General features: G+C 39.1%; 1 protein-coding gene across 1 annotated transcript in view; it reads left to right on the forward strand.

Annotated features, from left to right (window-relative positions):
• PTPRF (protein tyrosine phosphatase receptor type F) overlaps positions 1-22,951 on the forward strand; it is a gene marked incomplete at its 3' end in the record, with an annotated part of 545,489 nt that overhangs the window by 87,208 nt on the left and 435,330 nt on the right. The window contains exon 2 of the mRNA XM_083360223.1: positions 264-348. The remainder of the gene's footprint in view (positions 1-263; positions 349-22,951) is intronic.

Below are 22,951 nucleotides of genomic sequence, written 5' to 3' on the forward strand. Positions count from 1 at the left end.
AGTACATATTATAAATAAAATATGATTAAAATACTGTTATAAACCCTAAAATACTGTGGTGAAGGGAATCGTATTTACTCTGAACCCCAAATGATAACAAATTGTATTTTATTTTCATGGGAATTTATTTCAGAGAGGTGTACGAAGGGTAACCATAGAGGCAGTATTGGGGGCAAATGATAGAATGTGCATAGGATGGAAGTGGTATTGTTCATGCTATTTGACATACATACTGAGATCTTTTTCTGTTTTGTATTTTATAGGGTACCACTTGAATGGGCTGATCAGTGTGAAAGGGACCTAGAACTTTTGCTTGCAAAGGGGTGTGAGGAGTTTTGCTGCACACAGGTGAGTATAAACTTATGATAGGCAGACAAACATGTTTTTGTTAATTAAAGATATCTTTGTATATAAACTATTCTCAGTTACTGTTAAATTTTTAAAATAAATGATGTCCAGTTCTCAAGAAGCAAAAATGGCAGAAAAATAAGCAAGCATGGAAAAATTGCTGCAATAAACAAATTAGTGACTAAGTCATACTGTAGCTTCTCCCATTTTGGTTTAATCTTCAATTTAACCCTTGACAATTGTAAACTCTGGTTTCTGGGTTATAACAGCTAGAAGAAGGCACAATAGTTTAATGTATTATTTTTAAAGAATACTTAATATAAAATATGTATTAAGGAAACACAGAATGAAAAGTTTTGAATTGTAATAAGAGTGTTTTCCAGTTAATATAGTAAATAAAAACAAAGTGAAAGAGCCTTTATGTTTCTGATATAAATCAAGAATTCTTCTATTGTTTTGTAAGAAGGAGATAGCTTCTTATTGGAAAAAACAGCTCTGTACAGGTAGAAGAGAAGGTTTACTCTATGTAGTTAGATTCTAAACTTAGAGTGGATAATTTTGCTTTCCAGGCATCTCCTGAAAATGTCTCAATGGATATAATTTGTAAGCAGGCCAGTTGGGGAATATATGTATTCATTTTTAACTGGATTACTTAGGATAGCTTAAAATATTGTTCAAAAGAAAGAAGTGAAAAGGATTTTAAATAAGTACATAAGATGTTAAAAAGGAAAAGCACACAGATTAGTATTAACAATGAGGAGAAAAAAATGAAATTACAAAACTTGGAAGAACTCTTTAATCAGGTAAGATGGTAAAAATAATCCAAGAAAAATGAAGACTGATAAGAAATAAGTAGCTGATATTTTAGTCATGTCTACAGAGAATAATCTAAGATTCTTAAATCAAATAGTATCAGATGTAGCAAAGAATCTTCCAAAGATAGTTGAGTAGAATAAACTTGCAAATAATTATTGGCTATCTCTTTCTGGAAATATAAACTAGACAATTCAAATCAAGCTTTGTCTATTCCTTTGTTCCCTCCCAAGTTCTATTTTGGGAGAACTTGGATGGATTTTTGAAGATTTTGCTTCCAGTGATTTTGGACTGTTCTGATCGTAGTGGTAGATTTGGAACAGTGCAGAGTGACAATGTGAAGGAAAGGGGAGAAATATGTCAATAGTGTCTCAGTGTTGCAAAATACAGGCCCTCGTGTATGTGTCTTGGCCACATAGTATGTTTCTCTCCATGTCTGGGAGGAAAGCGTCATTTGTCCTAGTTGGTCATAGAAGTCCAGCTGTTCTGGGCTACATAACCAATTGGGAAGTGGTGACAGCTGGGAAGTTGCTTCTTTAGAGAGCAGAGATTCTTTGAGGTCAAGGTGAGGAACTGGACAGCAGGAACCAGATTGGGAAGGCTGCAAGTATTGGATTCATCTGAAACTTGCAGCTCCCTGAGCATTGATTTCCTAAATATGGATTATGATCTCTGCTTCCTGTCATCACTTCAAGGATACTTTTTATTTGACTGCTTAGGATGCTTACTTGCAGGATGGTTTCTGGAATTGCTTATATGATTGATTACTGAAAGTTTGAAATCTTGGACTGCTTTTGTATTGGAGATCTGAGTATGAGGTTTTAGTATTTTATCAGCAGCTAATCCCATTGGATTTGGAGTACTACAGGTAAAAGGAATATGTTGAATGAGTTGGATGGGAAGGGTTACATGGGCAGCCTGCAAGAGAACTTGATTACTTGCACCTACTGAACTCGTTATGTCCAACCTGCCGCAGCCATCTCACCATGGAACAAATCCACACAGGATAACTCAGTGTGATAAATGTTATCCACCACTGTTTCTCTGACATTATTTCCATTGACAAAAATGTCCTTCAGCGAGTTGACCGTAGCAAGTTGGCCATGCCAAATTGTCCCATTAGGAACTAGAATGCAAAACTGAGGGGCTGGAATGCAAAATCAGTATCTTAATATTGGCTACACCTTCCCCATGCATGGTCCATTCCTATGGCACTAGAAATAACCAGTTATAAGTGTGTGCGAATTTTTTTAAAACCGTTGGGTCTGTTTGAAATGTTTGAATGAACTACTAGACTATGATTAATTAATTTTTCTTCTATTATCTCTGACTTGGTTTAATACTAGCTGTATGAATTATACTATGTCACCTTTAATCTCTGATACTTATCTTCAAGACTGATTTCCTTAGATAGTAATTAACTGCAAGTTAGAAAAGTTATTTGTCTTAATCTTAAATCCATTTACTTCTTTAGTTAGCTTCATTCTATTATATGAGAGCTTGCAATATATCAGTGGAAGCATTGCAAGAAATTTTGTTAATCTGTTTTATTGTATTGCTGGATTTAAATGGCATCGTCACATTAATAGTTATAAATCCCATTTTTAAACAATAAAAAAGAACATTCACTCTGTGAATGTGGGAATCAAGGAGAATTTATGAACATCATGAATAGTCACATCATGTAATCTGTTGATCTGCACACCTAGATGAAGTAGCCGAAGGACCACTCGGGACGACAGGCTAGTAACAACAGATTTATTTAAGAGCAAAGGCAAACATAGAATAACTTGTCCGGCTTTTATAGCCGGCAGCTGGTAGTGAGGACCAATCAGCGGTGTTCCTTTTGGCGCCCTGTCAGGCAGGGACCAATCCGCGTCGTCTTTTGTTGACAGCTCCGGCTTCCGCGTGTCTTGGTGTTTTGACAGCCGCGAGCTGTCAGTGGTTGCGCCTGCGCTGTACGGTGGACGCTTTGACAGCTCAGGCTTCTTCGTAGTCCGGCGTTTGACAGCCGCGAGCTGTCAGTGGTGGCGCCTGCGCGGTGCGGGGAACTTTGACAGCTGTCAAAGTTCCCGCGTGTTTTCTTGTCAGGCTGCTTTTAGTTTATACGCTTGCTGCTGCCGTATTATTTGAACAGTTAACATATATACATCTCTCTCAGGGGATTGTTTACGTATATAACACACCCCTTACCCCTCCCCTGGTGCGTTTCCGTCTTCTTGGATGTTTGAACCTGCCCACTGATAGTCTTTTAGGTAGGTGGGTGGTCTCCGATTCCTGTTTGAGCGGCGAAGGGGTGGAGGGTGGTGAGGTTCCGGGTCTTCGTTTTGGTGTTCTTCTTCCTGGTTTGGAATAGGCAGCATTTCCGGTGGGAGCTGTATGCTGGCATTGGTTGGTTGCCCAGAATTGTGTGGTGGTTGTCTGGGTCTGAGCTGATCAATATGGCGGCGTATGTTGCCCTGTGCTTGCGTAGCTATAAGGTATGAGATGGGCCCTGTTTGTTTTATTACTGTTCCTTGGACCCACTTGTTTTTATCTGTGTATGATCGTGCCCAAATCAATTGACCTGGGTTGAGTGTGCGGGTAGGGTGGGGGTGTGGTTCTTTTTCTGGATACGTGTCAGGGTGCAGTCTGTCCAGACGTGTTATTAGCCTTCTCCCCCATCTTAATTCTGCTGGTGATTTGCCGGTCGTAGAGCATGGTGTTGTGTGTTGTGCTAAGAGGAACTGGCTGAGGCGCCTCTGCCAGTTTCCTTTAACGAATTTTTTTAATGCTTCTTTCGTGGATCGTACCATAATTTCAGCCATTCCGTTTGACGAAGGGTGGAACGGCGCCGACGTGACCAGCCTAATACAATTCTTCATAGCGAAGATCTGAAATTCACGAGAGGTGAATTGAGGCCCGTTGTCAGAGACTATGGTGTCAGGTAAGCCGTGCGTAGCGAATATTTTTCGTAAAGCTTGAATAGTGGCTTGGGACGTTATTGTTCTAAGGGGGGTGACTTCCAGCCATTTTGAGTGGCTGTCTACTACAATTAAGAAACTTTGGCCTTGGATGGGTCCCGCAAAATCTACATGTATACGTGACCAAGGGTTTCTTGTTGTCTCCCATTTATGGATTGGAGCCTGGGGTGGTTCATTCCTGGTCTCTTGACAGGTATAACACCCACCTACGTACTTTTCTATTTGTTTATCTATGCCTGGCCACCACACATAACTTCTAGCCATCGCCTTCATTTTTACAATTCCAGGGTGTCCTTCGTGTAAAATTTGTAATGTTTGGTCTATGTTTCTCTCTGGTATGATGACCCTATTTCCCCACAGCAGGCATCCTCTATGTGTTGAGATCTCATTTTTTCTGTTATAATAAGGTTGGAATTGAGGTTGTGGATTTTGAGCTGGCCATCCTGTTGTGGCCCATTTGAGGATTCTGGCAAGTATTTTATCTTTGGCAGAATTATTAGCTATGATGTTTGCAGTCAGGGGGCATTCTGGAAGTTGGGAGATTGCTAAAATCTGGCTGGCTGGGGCTGGGTCTGGGTCCCTGGTTTGTATGGGCAGTCTGCTGAGGCAGTCAGCATGACCCAATTCTTTACCTGGTTTATGTATCAGTTGATAGGAATAGGCTGCTAAGAAGGTTGACCATCTTAGCATTCTCGGGGAGAGAATTTGTGGAGTAGTTTTGTTCCACGTGAATATGCCTAGCAGGGGTTTGTGATCTGTAATTATAGTAAATGGTCTTCCATACAGGTAATCGTGAAATTTTTTGACCCCTGCTACTATTGCTAGGGCTTCCCTGTCGATTTGGGCGTAGTTTCTTTCAGCTTTGGTTAGAGTGCGTGAATAGAAGGCTATGGGTCTTTGTGTGCCGTCCTTGAATATGTGACTTAAGACAGCCCCGATTCCATAGGGAGAGGCATCGCAAGCGATGCATATTGGGGTGTCCTCCCTGAAAAGGGTGATAGTTGAACTGTGACAGATAATCTTTTTTAATGATTGGAAGCTATTCTCATGTTCTTTGGTCCAGGACCAAGTTGTACCCTTGTCTAGGAGTCTGTGCAGAGGCTCCGCAATAGTGGCCTTATGGGGGATGAAGGCATGGTAAAAATTTAACAATCCTAAAAAGGATTGCAGCTCTTGCTTATTCCTAGGACTGGGTGCGGTTTGAATAGCCTGTAGTTTTTCTGAGGTGGGGTGGATGCCCTGGCTATCTATTTTGTACCCTAGGAATTCAGTGGATGTGACTCCAATAGAGCACTTTTCCCGCTTAAGTTTGAGGCCGGCTTCTCTGAGCCGGCTTAGCACAGCTGACAGCCTGTCAGCTAAGTTCGCTTCGTTTTCTCCGGCGATGAGAACATCGTCGAAGTAGGGGCAGACCCCGGGTATTCCTTTCAGGGTCTTCTCCATGATACCCTGAAATATACCCGGGGCCGCCGATATGCCAAATTGGAGCCTCTTTACCTTAAAGGCACCGCGGTGGGTGACAATTGTCTGGGCCTCCGCAGTGTCCTCAGTGACAGGTAGCTGTAAGTACGCCTGAGCGAGATCGAGCTTGGCGAAAAGGGTGCCCGAGCGGATGGAAGCAAATACGTCCCTTACCGCTGGCACCGGGTAGGTATGGGGGCTGAGGGCTAAGTTGACTGTCGCCTTATAATCAGCGCACAGTCTCACTTCCCCATTAGGTTTGATTGGGGTGACGATAGGGGTCTCCCAGGTTCCCCCTTCTGTGGGCTCAAGCACCCCTAGTCCTACGAGGCGATCAAGTTCGTTTTCGATTTTTTCCTTAAGGGCAAAAGGTACCCTCCTGGCTCTTATCTTAACTGGTTGGATTGCAGGGTCTAACTGTAAGGAGATGGGGGGACCCGTGTATTTCCCTAAAGTGCCATCGAAAACGTCGGCGAACTTATCGCAAACGGCTTCTAGGCTGGGTGTTAGGATGGTGTTAACCCCAGTTAAAGCGATACCTAATGGACTGAACCAGTTTAGTCCTATCAAATCGGTGCGGTTCCCTGGTGTGACTAAAACCTCCAGGGGCCCCTTGAACCCCTTGTACTGCACTACGACCCTGGCTTTTCCTTCCACCGGAATGGGGTTTTTCTGGAAGTCAGCTAGGTGTACCTGAGTTTGTTTCAGGGGGATTTGTCCTCGGCCCTTCTGACAGATCTCCTGATAGGTTGTTAGAGAAATTAAGGAAACTGCCGACCCGGAATCTACTTCCATGTGGCAGGGCACCCCCTGAATCCTGACCCAGATCTTAACCTTGGAGCTTATGCTGTTTACCCTGTCCACAATCTCTACCAGGGGCCCTGGGTGGGGTTCTCTGCTGGCCTGGGCAGCTGGCCTACCTGGGGGGTTTGCCTCCACCTCATTGATGTTGTCCCGGCCCTTGCTGCGGCACACCGGCTTGATGTGGCCGGTCTTCCCGCAATTGTGGCATTTCGCGTTCCTAAAACGGCAACCTCCTCGGGCATGATTGCCCCCGCAGCTGGCACAGGCGGCTCGTTGCTCGTAACGCGGTGGCGGTGGAGGGTTCCTGGCTCCCCGGCGGTCCGACGTCTTTCCCCTTCTCGGCTGTCGGTGCTCCATTCGGCGTTGTAGGGCTTCTCCGTCGGTGAAATCTACCGACTCTCCGCTGTCGCTGAAGGCTGCGCTTTCCTGGTAGACGGTCGCGGGGGTCTCTGGGGTCGTGTTGGTCGGCTTCTTCTTGTGGCTGTGTTCGTATGCCATGATCTCCCTGGTCAGCTCGGCCAGGTTCATGTCGGGTTTGGACGTCAGTTTTTTTTGTAGCTTCTCGTCCCTCAGACCGATCACCACCTGGTCTCTGATGCGGTCTTCCAGGTCGGGGAAGCAGCAGTTCCTTGCGGCATGCCTGACCCCGGCGATGAATTCGTTGGCGGGCTCGTCCTGCCGTTGTTTCTTTTGCGCGAATTGCACCCGCCAGTATAGTTCTGATCGAGCCGGCATGTAGTATTTGCTCAGCTGGTCCACCAAGTCCGCGTAGGAGACTTCAGTGATGGGCACTGGGCTGAACAACCCGACGGCTGCATCGTACACCGGGGGCCCGCTGATGTACAGCAGAGCGGCGGCCTTTGCTCGGTCGTCAGTGATCTTACTGACGAGGAGGAATCCCTCGACTTGGCCGAGGTGTGATTGCCATCTCTCGGGATGGCGGGTATCAAACTCCCTCACACGGCCGAAGTTTGCCATGTCGTCCGGTCCTGGGTTGCTCCGATGGAAGTTAAAACTTCCGTGACAGCTCTTGCCGGGAACTCCCTTCCTCGGCCGTGACTTCAGCTCCGGAGCGATCCCACCTTCGTCGCCAGTGAAGTAGCCGAAGGACCACTCGGGACGACAGGCTAGTAACAACAGATTTATTTAAGAGCAAAGGCAAACATAGAATAACTTGTCCGGCTTTTATAGCCGGCAGCTGGTAGTGAGGACCAATCAGCGGTGTTCCTTTTGGCGCCCTGTCAGGCAGGGACCAATCCGCGTCGTCTTTTGTTGACAGCTCCGGCTTCCGCGTGTCTTGGTGTTTTGACAGCCGCGAGCTGTCAGTGGTTGCGCCTGCGCTGTACGGTGGACGCTTTGACAGCTCAGGCTTCTTCGTAGTCCGGCGTTTGACAGCCGCGAGCTGTCAGTGGTGGCGCCTGCGCGGTGCGGGGAACTTTGACAGCTGTCAAAGTTCCCGCGTGTTTTCTTGTCAGGCTGCTTTTAGTTTATACGCTTGCTGCTGCCGTATTATTTGAACAGTTAACATATATACATCTCTCTCAGGGGATTGTTTACGTATATAACACACTAGAAATCTTGGCTACGAAATGAACATTTGAAAAAGAATGCCTAGGAATCTGTTTTGTTGTAAGTAATAGTGAGGCTAAAGCATAAGCTGTACTGAACTTCTCAGAGGCTAAGAAGGACTGAGGTTTTTAAAACATTATAGGACTTGGAACACATCTGCCCTCTCCTTCTATATCAGGGAACTATATACAGCAACTTCTCCAATGCTTCAAGAGGAAATCAGCAAGCGGATCAAAGAATTTCAATTTTAATGCACTTATTGATAAATGTTAGGTATCACAAAGCCTTCCTTTTTTAAAATATAATTTTTATTGAAGAAGTTTTTAGAGGGAATAGAAATACAAATATTGGAAAAGAAACAAGGGATAGTGAATAAGAATGGAAATAAAAATGGAAAAGAAAAAGAAAAGATTATAAAGAAACAGCTTCTGATTTTTTTGACAACAGTTATGAATGGCATTTAATTTTTATTTTATTTTTAGCTACCATTTTTAATCCTTCAAACCCATAAATCACAGGTGCATTTTCATCCCTTTTTTAGCAACAAATCTGAAAGGCACTGTTTCCCAAACCCCTGGGTAAATTATGAATCCATTATCCAATCATAACAGGGACATGTAAATAAGGACTTTCTAATAAGTTGTCAAAAGGACTTTCTGATAGAATATTTGGTTTTGATGAATGACGGAAAAGGTTTGGGAAGCCTTACCACAAGAGGTTTCCAGGCATTGATAAATGTAGTTGTTGATGTTTCTTTAATCAAACAAATTAATTTTGCCTTCTCTTCTAGTTTGTTCACCTTTCCCAGTCATTCTTCTGTTGAATCTTTCCATTTTTGTGCATATAATCTTGGAGCCATAATTGTATATAAAAATCATCTTTCATGACTCTTTTCTAACTGATTGCCACTAATTCCCCCCCCCCTCCAATTTCTGGTTTCAGTTGAATATTGATCTTTAAAATTCTTTGAATTATATGTATTTGAACTCAGAAATTTCTTGCTTTTGTACAAGTTCACCGTGTATGATCAAATGATTCTCCATGTTGTCCACATTCCTAACATAAATTTGAAATAACTATATATAGACATTTTTTCTGGAATCATATACTGATGGCACTCATTTTATAAATTTTTTTTATTTAAGTTATAACATAAGGTAAATTTCAGTCTTTTTAATGATACATTTTTCTACTATTCCATTTGTATATTATGTTCAAAGTTATTAGCCCTATACAATCTCTTACTTTTCCATTTCAAATTTCAAGAACAGTAATTCTTTTATAGCAATTACATGTTCATCATTTGTACATAGTTGAATTTCAAATTCTGCCTTTGGCCAATTCCAAATGTTCTATTATCTGTCTTAAATCTTTCCTACTTTTACTGTGACAACTAACAGTTCTATTTGTATTATTGAAGTGTTTTTTTTTTCATTAGCAATGATAAAGACTCAGGTACTGTAACCTTTGCATCTGTCTTGAATAATGTCTGTTCTGTTAATAAGCTGTAAGAACTATGACCTTGTCATTTTCAGATAAAGCTTTTTGTTAATAGCTGTTAAGATTGCTATTATAATATTAAACCAGTTATGCGAGCAGGAATGCTTAAATAAACTCTCCATCTATAAGCACTGTGTTAGTTACTTTTCAACTGGTACTGGATCTGACAGTTTGCAGAACAAGAAACAAATGGAAACAGTCTGTCCAAAAGAGAGTGGCTTTGTCCTTTGCATAAAATGGCAGAAGAAAAAGATGTAAGAATCTGAACAAAGTGTACGTATAACTAGAATTCACACTTGATACACAATAGTTGCTGGAATTGTTTTCTAATGGCTTCTTAATTCTACAATCATTCAGAATTTTTAGTTATTTGTTCTGATCCAGTCTCAGATAAAAACTTGACAAATTCTGCATGTTAGCAAAAAAATATAAATAGCTCTTTATCCTTGGGGGGATTTTTTTGCCTTTTAATTTTCTTTTCAATCTTATAATGTATTATTGATTTATCTGAATCTGAACATCAAGTGGTCGATGTTTTAACTATTGCTACAAATAAAAAAGTAAATTTGAACACTTTCTAAAGAAGATATCTTTTATAGGTTTATTATTTTAAATTCATAGTAAACATGGTAGATGCAATAAGATCCTCTTAAATACAAAATCCATGTAGCAGATGACAGAACATAATGAAAACTTAAACTGTTAACAGAAATAAACCTGTCAGATGCATAACACTATATTGTTACTGAATTTGCATGCTCTTGAAATTGCATGTTGAATTAAGATGCTATTGGGGAGGGGGAATGTAGTGAATTGCCTGGTGAAATTGTACAAATAATAACTTTTTCAAAAAATAGTTTCTAGGTCACGGACAGGTGTTTTAATGAATAATTGTAAAAATTGGCTGAAGCAGATTTATACCATGTTTTATTTATTTTTATTTATACTGTTTTCATGTTTTATTTGGCAAGTTGCAGCTACAATCTAAAACAGGTCTGAACCCCACAAGTATTTTTAAAAAGCTAATAAATTCACTGCGACTTTTTTTTGAAAAATGTGCACCTTCAAGCCTTGCTGCCACCACTTTGCTAGCTATGGAACAGCTAAACAGTGTGTGAGGTATTTTGCGGACTGTGATGATTTTTAATGTATCAATATATCCCTCTTCCCACTACATGTTTTCCAGGCCTGCTCTAGAATGTTTATTGAATTGTTTTTATTGATTGATTGAGCAGGGGAGAGAAATATAAGATGAAGATAGTAAAAAGGTTGGCCTGGGGATTAGATGGGGGAGTTCCACACTGGAGGCTGCTAGATTGATTACAGACTCCATTCCCTCCCCCCCATCTTTTTTGGTTATCATATTGATGTATTTATTCTCATTGTATTCTTTTCTTATTTTTTATTTTCTTATTATATTATTTTGCTTCTGTTTTGTTTACACACATTTAGTTTTTTTTACTTTTTATTGTTATTAGCTGTGTAGAGTAGCCTTACAGAGAAATAGGCTACAAACCAATAATAAAATAAGTAAATAAAAATCACATTATGTCTATACAAGCTTTACATTTCTATATGTTGACAATATTAGTATTGATGTTTTGCCCTACAGTATTTACCTTAACCAAACCAAAGGTACATCATATGAGACAGATATCTGTGTTATATGTTAAATGAAAATATTTGTATTTATTTTGTAGAGTATCTAAAATCCATTGCAATATTCTCAGCTACCTTCAAAGGAGGTAATTTCGCTTCAGTGAGGTCACACGGTGTAAACTTCAAGTAATTGGGATGATGTTTAATACATGTACATATTTTGCATAATGCTAAGTTTTCAAGTCACTTACTTTGTGACCTAGCATTCACTTTCCCTAGCAGTTTTGTAATAGTACGGCATTATATTCTACTTCTAGCTTTTCATGCAAAGCATTTTCAGCCAGTTTTATTACATCTTTACTGACAAGGTTGTTTCCTCTGTGTTTGCACTGCTTTAACAGCTCAATGGTGAAACCATCTAAAATGTTTAAGAGAAATCAAGTTGAAGAGAGCAAATTCAGTGGGTCTATTGCAAAAAAAAAAAAGGATTTTCTTGGAAGAGTTGCAATATTGATTTTCTTTCCCTGAGTAAAATGTGTGTATAAAATTGTTCACTCTTTCTTATGAAAAATAATCCTGGTAGAATATGCCTCTGCCTCATTTGTACAATACATATTCAGGTCTGAATAATTTGAGCCAATGCTATTTGAGTCAAGGGAAGAATAAATGAAAAAAACCTCCATAAAACAAATAATTTTTTATGAGACCATGCAGTGGTTAGTGCTTTCTTGTTTTCAAGTTGTGATGGCAGTGCAGATTTCTCAAGATGCCATGTATCTTTTGAACAGGATGTCCTGTCTCAGCTTTTATTTGGGAAGTTTATGAAACAAATAAATGGTAAAGGAAATGTGAGTAAAATGCACATAATAAATCAAGTCCCCCAAAGTCCAGCAAACTTCCCTTGAGAAAGTTCCAGATCCAAAATAGCAGGCACAAGAGTGGTCAAGTGAAGTAAGTCCAAAGATCATAAAAGGGTCATCAACCAGTTCAGGTCCAGAGTCACAATTACAAGGATTCTTTTCTTGTAAGGGGCCTTGCAAAGCATCTTTGTTTTGCTTTCCTCTCCACATTGAAAGCCCTTGCACTGGAAGAAAATGGCAGTTCAGACTCCTTATCTTCTGAGATTGGTGGCAACTGTGTCTCTTGTTTATCAGGCAGCGCAGCTCCTTAGGCAGGGATTCACCCAGCAACTCTGAAAAATAGCTGTTTAATGTTCATTTTCTCCTCAAAGTCTGAATTGGTCATGATATTGGAAGTAGATAAGGAAAATAGAGATTTGAAGAACCATGATTCAAGAACAATATTCCTCAAACTGATAGCATCATATTCCTGTGATTGGACTGCACAGGTTTTGGCACACTTGTGCGTAAGTGTGCAGAGACAAATATGCTATAGACTGTCTCATGGGACAATGCACTAAAATTGAAATGAAAGCCAAGAGATCTTGTTCTCCATCTGTAGGAATAAGATATAGCATCAAAGATTGAAGGAAGTGCTATTGGGCATTGACAAAATAGAAAGGATTTGTGCACAAGATAATTCCTTTAGTGTGTTGTTCTACAGGCGCTCACTCTGTTACGCGGCACTCGGGATTCAACCTATACTAAACCTCAAAACTACTGAACAAGTTACAAAAATGTAACCTTCTGATTGCAGATAAAGAAATGCATGGGAAAAAGTTTTATACCAAACAACTTTGGGAGGCTTGTTGGAAGTTTGCAAATTCCTACCAGATTGCAACATCAGAGGTTCCTCAGATTCATGTATGAAAAGGAGCAATTCTAGTTCAAATCACTCCTTTTTGGATTGGTTTCAACACCCAAAGTGTTCACCAAGTGATAATGGCTGTGGTAGAATACTGTATGTACTTGGCAACGTGTTCTTTGGGGCTCCCTTACATGAGGAAACAGTAAATCCCATTAGCCTGAATCTCATCTATGAGATAAATGGACAGTGTTACAGTAGAAGCCTGTATCTACAATCTAGATAGAATGAGGTTAGGCACCTTTAGAAGGAGCCCTATCCATGATAAATGTGGGTAGGTATTTGGCCTTCCAATTTATGGAATATATAAAGGTTGACTGTATATAATAGCAGAGTAATTTCATTGACAGTCTTTGCCTTAGACGTGGTGGGATTCAGATATGTGAACAACCAGTTCTCTGTGTGGATGCTACTTCCGGAAGCCCATTTTGGGCCTGGGCAACAAAAAATTAGCTACTGGTTCTGCTGAAGTGATGCAAACTGGCTGAATCCCACCTCTGCCTTAGACTAACATGCTGTACCCCTAGAGATTTTCTTGGACATCTCAGGGATGTGGGGGAAGCCCTCTTTGTTCATAAAAGTGGACATGGTGGAAGTGAGACATTTTCTGTCCCAATTCCAAGGTAACAAAAGCAGAAGGAATTGATTCATGGGTAACATGAATGTAACATGTAATATGTCAGAAACTTTTTTGATCAGTACCAACAGTTTAAAATATTTGTATTTCAAACATGTATGAAAAAAGCATCAGTAAGAAACTGCCTGTGAATAGCTATGGGAGAAGTAAATTACACAGTTTGTTTATGTTTTATATCAGATATGTCAAGCACAAGGCCCGGGGGCCGGATCTGGCCCGCAAAGTGGTTTCATGTGGCCCCCGAAGCCATCCTGGAAACAGTGAGGGAACAGCCCCCGCTGCCTTGGCCCTAGCCCAGAGACCCTCATTCTGCCAGAGACACCCAGATCTGTCCCACTCCTGCCCAGGCCCCCATAGGCATCCTTGATGCCAATGATGTAGAGTTGGCCATGCCCACCCAGTAGGCCATACACACTCCAGCCATGCCCACCCAGTAGGCCACGCCCACCCTGGCCATACCCACCCGGCCCCCCGAGGGCAACCACAATGAAATTGAGTTTGACACCCCTGTTTTATATGATCATAGCCTCAGAAAAGAGAAACAAGACCTCAAAATAAAAATCTTCCAGTGTTCTTTAAAGCACCAAATAGCTGCAGTGCATTGGCGATTCTTCAGGGGAAAAATCTTTTTACAATTCCTTTTCTTGCCCTTTTGTTTAGTAATTTGTGGATTTTCTACTTTATTCAGAAAGGAGGGAATAGTCTTTGAAGCATCTAGTAGTAAGAAGACAGTTATGAATTATTAAAATCAGTGTCAGTAATCATTATTTTTCAAAGATAATAAAAGTATTTTACCAGTTACAGAGAAATATTTGGCGCATATTAATTGTAACAATGATTTTGTCTTGAAAGTATTCAAAAAGATAATTTAGAGCAAATAAAACATATATTAAAGTACATTTACTTATTTTTAAAGATGAAACTTTAGGGATTTAGGGACTTCCGGTGGCTCCGCGGCGCCGGAGACAGCCTTCCCGGGCTGCCCGCGGCTCAGCTGTGTGATTTTTCGCCCGAAACAGCGCCGATCAGCTGTTCGGGCGAATTTGAAGCCCCCTCCTCGGGAGAAGAGGAGGGGGTGAGCCCCCAGGTAGGGGTCGAGTTCTCCGGGGCCGCTTGAGCTTGGAGCTTGGGCGGCTGAAGGATTGAACTCCCCTGTAGCCTGGGCTGCTCCCAGCTGGCTAGCGTCTCTGCTCCGGACTTTATGGAGCAGAGCCAGGCGTCTGCGACCATCCCTGCTTGAAGGAGAGACTATGAAAGGAAAAGAGCAGGCAGAGCAGTACAAGAGGGAAAGATGAAGAGATGAAGAGGATTATTTTATTTTACTCTCAAGCTTGATGGACTTTGCTTAAAACTTAAAGTGAAAGTGCGTCACAATTGTAAGTAAAAGATGGCGGCTAAACCTCCCCCTAGAACTTTTCGGAGTGCTGGAAATTCTCCGGTGCAACAACAATCATTACTGCAGGCGTTGCATTCTCCTGATGTATTGACATCGAAGGATCTTGAAAAACATACCCAGTTAATTTTGGAGTCAATGGGTGTTAAATTTGCACAGATGGAGGAGAAATTGGAGAAATTGGAGCAGAGAATGGAAGAAAGGATGGAGCAGAAACTTAGAGAGATGAAGGTAGACATTTTGTCCTCAGTGCATAAAGTAGCTAAATGTGTGGAGGTGCTGGATGATCAAGTGGAAGACTTGACTCAAAGGAATGCTATATTAGAAGCAAAAGTATTGGAAATTGAAGATTTAAAAGACAAAATGGATAGCGAACAGAGTTTGGCTCAATTTTACCAGATGCAGTTTGCTGTTAGAATTAGAGGCCTAAAAGAGAATATTAAGGAAGATTTAAAGCAGCTGGTTTCTGAGGCTTTTGAGGGGGTATTGAACCATCCAGCATCTGAAATAAAACAAGGCATGGACAAAGTGTTTCGTGTGAATTCGTGGATTGCTAAGCAGAGAAAGTTGCCTAGAGATGTGGTGGTTTATTTTGTAAAAAGGGAAATTAGAGATGAAGTTATACAAGCTGCCTATGATACTAAAGTTGTGATTGCTGGTCAAGAAGTTTTGGTTCTAAAAGAAATTCCTCCAAAGATTTTAAAGAGAAGGAAGGACTTTATATTTCTTGTGCAAGAGCTCAAGCAAAGAGATATAAGGTTCAGATGGGAGATCCCAGCTGGGTTGAGCTTCATGTATGATGGCAAAAGGTACTGTTTGGGTACTGTGAAGCAAGCGCATGATTTTTACAACAATGTTTTAAAAGCAACCCCATCAACACTTCTGGAAGCTGTAGAGGGATCTGGAGAAGGAGAACATCAAGAGGATGAAGATGGACAGATAGACGAGAAGGGTACAGGAGGAGATCAAGCTGCAACTCTTTTGGATGATCCTAGAGAACAGAGGGTGACGCGTGCTGCCTTAAAACGCTCAAAAAAGAAATAAGACCAGTAGAAATCTATGGAACTTCCACAATATACTTATAGTCAAGTGGTAGTTGTGTTTTTAAGAGTTTTGGGATGATATGTCTGGTAACAGAATGTTCAATTTGGAATTAATGGACAATTTACTACAGAGGAAGAGGAAGAAAGTTTTGTGGGTTAATGCGGGTTAATTTGTGTAAGAACTATCTATTATAGCCTATTTTGGCTAGAGAGGTTAATAGGGATAGGTGCTTGTGATGTGTAAGTGAGAATATGTCTAGGTAATAGTGAATTGTGGAAGAACATAGATGGGAATGATGCTAGTTTTCTTTTATTTTAGTTTTTTATACATATTTAGTATTGTTAAGGATTGGTTTACTCTATATAAGCTAGAGAGTGATGGATTTTAGAGTTTATAATTGTTAGTATATGATTGTTTATGATTGCTTTTTAGATATATACCTTGTATTTTGCTCTGGGAAGTCGGGGGGGGAGGGGGGGAGGAGGGGAAGTAGAGGGGGGGGAGGCAGGGGAGGGAGGAGGGAGAGGGGGAGGGGGGAGATAGGGGGGAGGTAGGGAGGGGAGGAGGGAGGGGGAAGGGGGGTTTTTTAAAGGAAAATTGTATTTTAAAACTTTTCAATAAAAAAGAAACTTTAGGGATTTAGAAGAAATAGAAATTCTACAATTTTTAAAAATTGTAGCAACTCATGCCTTTAAAAAATTATAGCTTTAATATATTTTGTTTTTTGTTTGTAAGTAGTGAATTGAAATGAAAATGGATTATTCTTAATTTTTAAATTTCAGTTTTAAGTGCTTTAGATTTTGTGCATTGGGTTATTTTGTTATTCTAGTTTCTGAATTTATAATTAATGCAGAAGTAGCTCCAGACATCTCTGAAAGTGCACATATTATTCAACAATTAATTGAATTGTTTCAGCCTTGGAAGCGTTGTTAGGAAAAGAATTGGAAGAATGATTCAGAGCTGGAAAATGATTGTTAATGGTAATACAGATTTTATTTAGATTTCAGAATTTGCCAAATGAATTGGCGACTTAGTAAAGAAGCAGAGCTGGAAAATGCAGAGGAACTAGTACAGCTGGCATTGTGCGTCAAATCTTTAGTTATATATTCTGCTTAAGCATAGTACTTGCCCAGGTTGAGAATTTAATGAGAAACTTGTAACTGACTAACAGGAAAACTATTGATAAACAATAGTGTTTCTAAGAAAGCCTAAGCTTAGAGATTCCATTTTGTAATTAGTTAATATTAGCCATAACACATCTTGAGAGATTTAAAATTCTTCCTCTATTGTAGGGGTGTCAAACTGCTGGCCTGTGGCCAGACGTGTCATCTAGAAGCTACGCCCACCTCATTGCTGGCAATGGCAAAAAGGCTCTGATACGTTGTGTGACGTCACGTGTTTGACATGTCTGCTCTATTGTTACTAAAGCTGCTATTTTAATCTTTGTTACTTTAGATTCTATTTTCTCTAGGTTTTTTTATATAATTATATTAATAGAAGAGAAATGTATAGTTCAGGATTGGACTGTGGAGTCCTTGGTGCTCTCTGAGCTTGGCTGTTCCTTGCTCATCATTGAGCAACAAGAATTCCATATAGGTCAACTCTGAGCTACATATATTCTCTTTTATTAATAAGTTATCATTATATACAAAAAGCTATACAGAAAAAAGGTTGGATAGCAAAATAATTAAGATACATGGATAGCTTGAATATTGTGCTAAAATATTCACCAGTAGTTTCTCATCAAAGTGGAGAGTAGTAGTAAGTGGGGTGCCATTAAGGTATAGTTCTGATCCTCTTTTCAATATGCTGTAATAACTTGAATAAAGAAGAGATGCTAATCATATCTGCAAATCATTAAAAAAATTGAATGGGATAGCTAATACCTAGAAGACCAAAACAACAATAACAACCTTTTGGCTGTTGAAAGAAAAATTAAAGAAATGCTGAAATTAAATGTTGGCTACCCTACCTTCTTAAACATTAGGAACATCTCGAATCCTTGAGTCTTGCTGAACAGTAAAACCTTTTCATCACAAATGTATTCTACTTAGATTTCACTTACATATTTATGAGCTAGATTCTAAGTAGGAAATATCGAATTTCTTTCTATTCTCCAAATAATGTGTATAGCAGCAAATGAGGTAAAGTAGAAATGCTATGGAAATGCATGTCTATATTATAGGAAACAAAATAGCTATTATAAGTCATCACTGAATTTCTGATTAATGGGAAAGCATAATTATTCATCCCTAGCCGTATTTATTGGCAGGCCAAACCCTTGGATCAGAAATTTCTTCAAGGCTAAATGCAAGAAACAATGGGTGAATCATTGACTTCAGATAAGCAAATACTAACATTTAGCAGAACTTTATCATTATTACCTCACTGAAGAAAAATGGCTTTCTTGCTATTAGCAACAGTAACCTTTAGAGTTGTAATCACTTCAGATATCTCCAGTTTAAAAATTAAGTTGCTTAAATAAAATGGAAAGAAAACACTTTTAGAACTATTTGAAGAAAACATGTTTTTTAAAAAAGAAAAGAAATATTAAAACCTTGCACTGTGTTCTGACCTAGCTACAGTGAAACTACATATTTGTGGATTTTAAACTAATTTCAGGTGTTTAGTTGCTAGCATTTTTCAGTTTATGTCAGCAGAAAAAGAATTTCATTAATTACTCATTGAAACTGTTGGGCAAGGAAGAGTAAAAACATCTCTGCATGCTAGCAAAGTATCTTGAACTACTACACTAAGATCCCTGTGAGTTTGGACAATGGTGATATGTACTTGCTGATGTTTACATTCTGCGATAGAATTCCTCAGCTATTGTATTTCTGTGTGGCACAACTAAGGAAAAGTATAGCACATCCTTACATCAGTTTGCATCTGGAGTAGTTACTGGCAAAGGATAAAAGCCTATTCAAATAACTAGAGCTACAGAGTTTAATGCTAATGTTTTCATAGGGCACGTAAAGTCATTATATATATTTCATCAGAAGACATAAATCATTAGGGGTTGAGAGCACAACTGGAGATGGTTTGTCAGAAATTCCAATTAAATGTCTGCTCTGAAAGTGGATAATGATGTAATGCATAGCCCACAAGTTATGAGAATATTTGTGGCCTAGAAATAAGACATACCTATTTTTCAGCAATTAGGAAATGACTTTCATCTTAAGAACAAGATTGTTGTTGTTAGTTGCGAAGTCGTGTCCGACCCATCGCGACCCTATGGACAATGTTCCTCCAGGCCTTCCTGTCCTCTACCATCTTCTGGAGTCCATCTAAGCTCACGCCTACTGCTTCAGTGACTCCATCCAGCCACCTCATTCTCTGTCATCCCTTTCTTCTATTGCCCTCAATCTTTCCCAGCATTAGGCTCTTCTCCAGTGAGTCCTTCCTTCTCATTAGGTGGCCAAAGTATTTGAGTTGTAGCTTCAGGATCTGGCCTTCTAAAGAGCAGTCAGGGTTGATCTCCTCTAGGACTGACAGGTTTGATCGCCTTGTAGTCCAAGGGACTCGCAGGACTCTTCTCCAGCACCATAGTTCAATGGCCTCAATTCTTTGGCGCTCGGCCTTTTTTATGGTCCAGCTTTCACTGCCATACATTGCAACTGGAAAGACCATAGCCTTGACTATACATACTTTTGTTGACAGGGTGATGTCTCTGCTTTTTAGTGTGCTGTCTAGATTTGCCATGGCTTTCCTCCCGAGGAGCAAGCGTCTTTTAATTTCTTGGCTACAGTCCCCATCTGCAGTGATCTTGGAGCCCAGGAAAATAAAATCTGTCACTACCTCCATTTCTTCCCCATCTATTTGCCAGGAATTGAATTATTAAAACTGTTACTGGCGACTGTTTCCAGTGACAGTTCATTATGATACAGTGTATAAACACTGAACCATGTTTTATTTTTATTTATTTATATTTCATACTTCTCATCTGCCCATTTGTCTTGGAGAGGGGCTCTGGGCGATGACATTATTCCAGGTAAGGATGTTATTCCAAAATCTGCCTAGATTTCAGGAACTGTGGGTAAGGGTTTTTTTTTTTTGGCAGTTCCACCATCTGTGCTTACACAGAACATGAAAAAGGATATTTTTGTGGGTACATTTGAGCTTTGGAACTCCCTGCAAAGGAAGACCAGCTAATCCTTCCAGTAGCAGATACATGTTTTATGTGTTCAGGCAGATTTTTGTTATGTGAACTGGTTTGGCTTTTGAGTTGAATAAATATCACCAATTGGTTTGGCTTTAGTTGAGTAGCTACTATCTGTTCAGCATGCTTTTAAGGTATGCAGAATTAAATTTTAGTCTTACGACCTGCCAAAATCAGAATAATTGTTCTGATAATTTCTAGAAGGTAATAATGCAAGATGGTGTATATATCTGTGTTACTGAACTATAGAAAACATTCATTTGCTAAATTTTAATCTTAAATCTCAAATACCAAATACATTTGACTGTCATAGGACTATAAAACATCCTTTTTTACATGGATAAGTAAACGAAAGCTCACTCTTTTGGTAAACGAAATACAAAGCAGAGATTGACTCTGACCCTCAGAGGACAAACTAAATATTTTGCCTCAAAATCAGATATGACCCAGAATCTTTTCTATTTCAGGTGAACCAATTCCTTTCAGGTTATACTTTTGAAAATGTGAAATACAGGGATTTGTATGACTCTTTTTTCATGTTAAATAACCAAAATATTTGTACAAATTATGACTATTGAGATGAAAATAATTGGAATCACCCATTTGCATAAAAATCAAAATCAAATGCATAAAATAATAATTTTAAAGAAAAAAATGGTGATCCCTTTTTCAGATAATGCAGTTCCCAACACTTTTGTTATTTTTACCCCAATTTTTATTTCCCAATTTTAGTTGAGATTCAGATTGTAGTTTGCATTTTTAGTTAAAATGGATTTGCAGTCATGATTAAAATAAGCTGGTACAAACATGACTCAAAGAAAGGAAGCAGGTGTAAAAAGAAAAAGTTGGAGTATAGGCATTTAAACCAGTTGGGACAACTGTTCGCTTTGGCTTTTGAGGAGATTTATTTCTACAGTATTTTAAATATAAGTACAAGGGTAACAATTCTAAAACATTACATTCTACCTAACTTTTTCTTTTAGCCCAACCCATATTTCTTAATCCATAAAAGTTTTGAAAATTGCCTGCTAAGCTTCAAACTTGCTATCTGCCCAAACATTAAAATAAATAATTCAAAGAACTGAAATTCTTTATCAAGAAAATGTGATATCCAGGATTATTAACGGACACAGGAGAATGGCAGGTTTTCCTCATCTTCATATATGCTCATTTTGTCAGTATGAAGGGCATACTGATCCAAAAGATAAATTGCCTTTCTTCTCCATTGATTTCTGTGCATGATACATGTGCTTTCTTTAATTAATTGCTACATGATGTACTGTATGTATGTGTCTTTTAAAACATAATTAGACTTACTTGTGGAAGGAAAACCTGTTAAAGGTTCATGATGGCTGTACATAGGACATCTAGATCCAAAGAGATCATGTCTCTAAATATCATTTTCTAGGGAAGATGTTTGCCTTAATACAGTATAGTATACAGGTCTTCTAGAAATGTATGGTTGGGTACTGAATATTCAAGTAGATTTGGCTGGCTCCCAAAACATAATCTCTTACATGAGATGCAGAAAAAATAATTCAGAGTTATTCAAAATCCAAAGTGTGATTACTGTCAGGAGAATTTTCCCCACAGCACTGTGTTACAGATGGTGTTTATATCTTATTTTTATTTTTTGTTTCTTCTGCCACTATAAATTTGTCACTGTTTTCCTGGGTTGCTCGTTATTTATTATTTGAAACAAAACGTGTTAATACAAGAATGTCCTGTGCAAATAAATGCCTTTCTTTGTTTTGAGCATATGTTACAGTTTCCAGTAAAAGATAAATAATTAATTTAGAAGCATTGATTATTATGATCAGATTCTGTATTTTGTAATATGTTTATTAGTCATTTTTGTTCTCTATATAGAATGACAAACAAAAATATTCTTAGCTGCCTTCTAAAGCAGACCAGAGTCCAGTACGTTTATCAAATTTGTTATTCCGCTTTTCATCAAGCCTTGGAAGGAGAAGGGAAGTGTTATAATTAGGATTTAACATAACTTTATTCTTTGTGCTTCCCTGATCTACGGTAAGTTCTGATTGTATGGAACAACCAAATAAATAAATAAACACACAAAATTGTGCATCAAATGATCTTAAGTTATTAATTTCTACAACAACTTTCAGTATATAGTTTTACTATTCTATCTTTTCACACTGCCTGTTTCAGATAGTTTGTTTTAGGTAGATCAGATGAAAATGTCACTCTTAAGTATTCCACAGCAAAGTTGCAAACATTATTAAGTAGGTGCTAAACCACATCCTCTCCCCCCTAAGGTGGATGAAGAAATTTAAATATTGCATCATTTAATAAGATCGACACAGGAAGATTAATTATTTTGAATGACATAAAACAAATATTTCTGTCTTTGCAGAATTACATTGTTTTCATTTTCTGTTTGTTGTCTAGAGTCCTTTGGGAGTGAGCTGGCTCAGAACTGCTATTAAATAAGTAAATAAATATCATTCCTATTTTTAAAATCTCCTTTGCTACTTGAATGCCTTTTATTTTTGACAAACATTTGATTATAATACTTTATGAGATTAATCAGTCTTTCAAAGCGGAAGCTGATTTCCCTAGTTACATGACTAAGAAGGAACAGAAGGTAGTGCTGTAGAATTTTTCTGTTTTATTAATTTACTTCATCCTATTACTTGTCAATCAGGAAAATAGGGTGTGACCTATCTCTCTCATATGCCAGCATTAGGAGAGAACACCAGGAAAAAATACCCTCTGTACATAGGTGTGGTAGCACTAATTGCCAAGTTGTTACACCAAGCCAGGTGGTAGAGAGAGGGTGTGTAGACAAGAACCTCTTTTACATTGTGGGTTTATTCTGCCACTGCAACCTCACTGCTAATTTATCATGTGTGCAGGGGTCAAAATTAAGGTTT

Source organism: Vipera ursinii (genome assembly GCF_947247035.1).
Source record: "Vipera ursinii genome assembly, chromosome: 3".
In the NCBI taxonomy this organism is placed as follows: Eukaryota; Metazoa; Chordata; class Lepidosauria; order Squamata; family Viperidae; genus Vipera; species Vipera ursinii.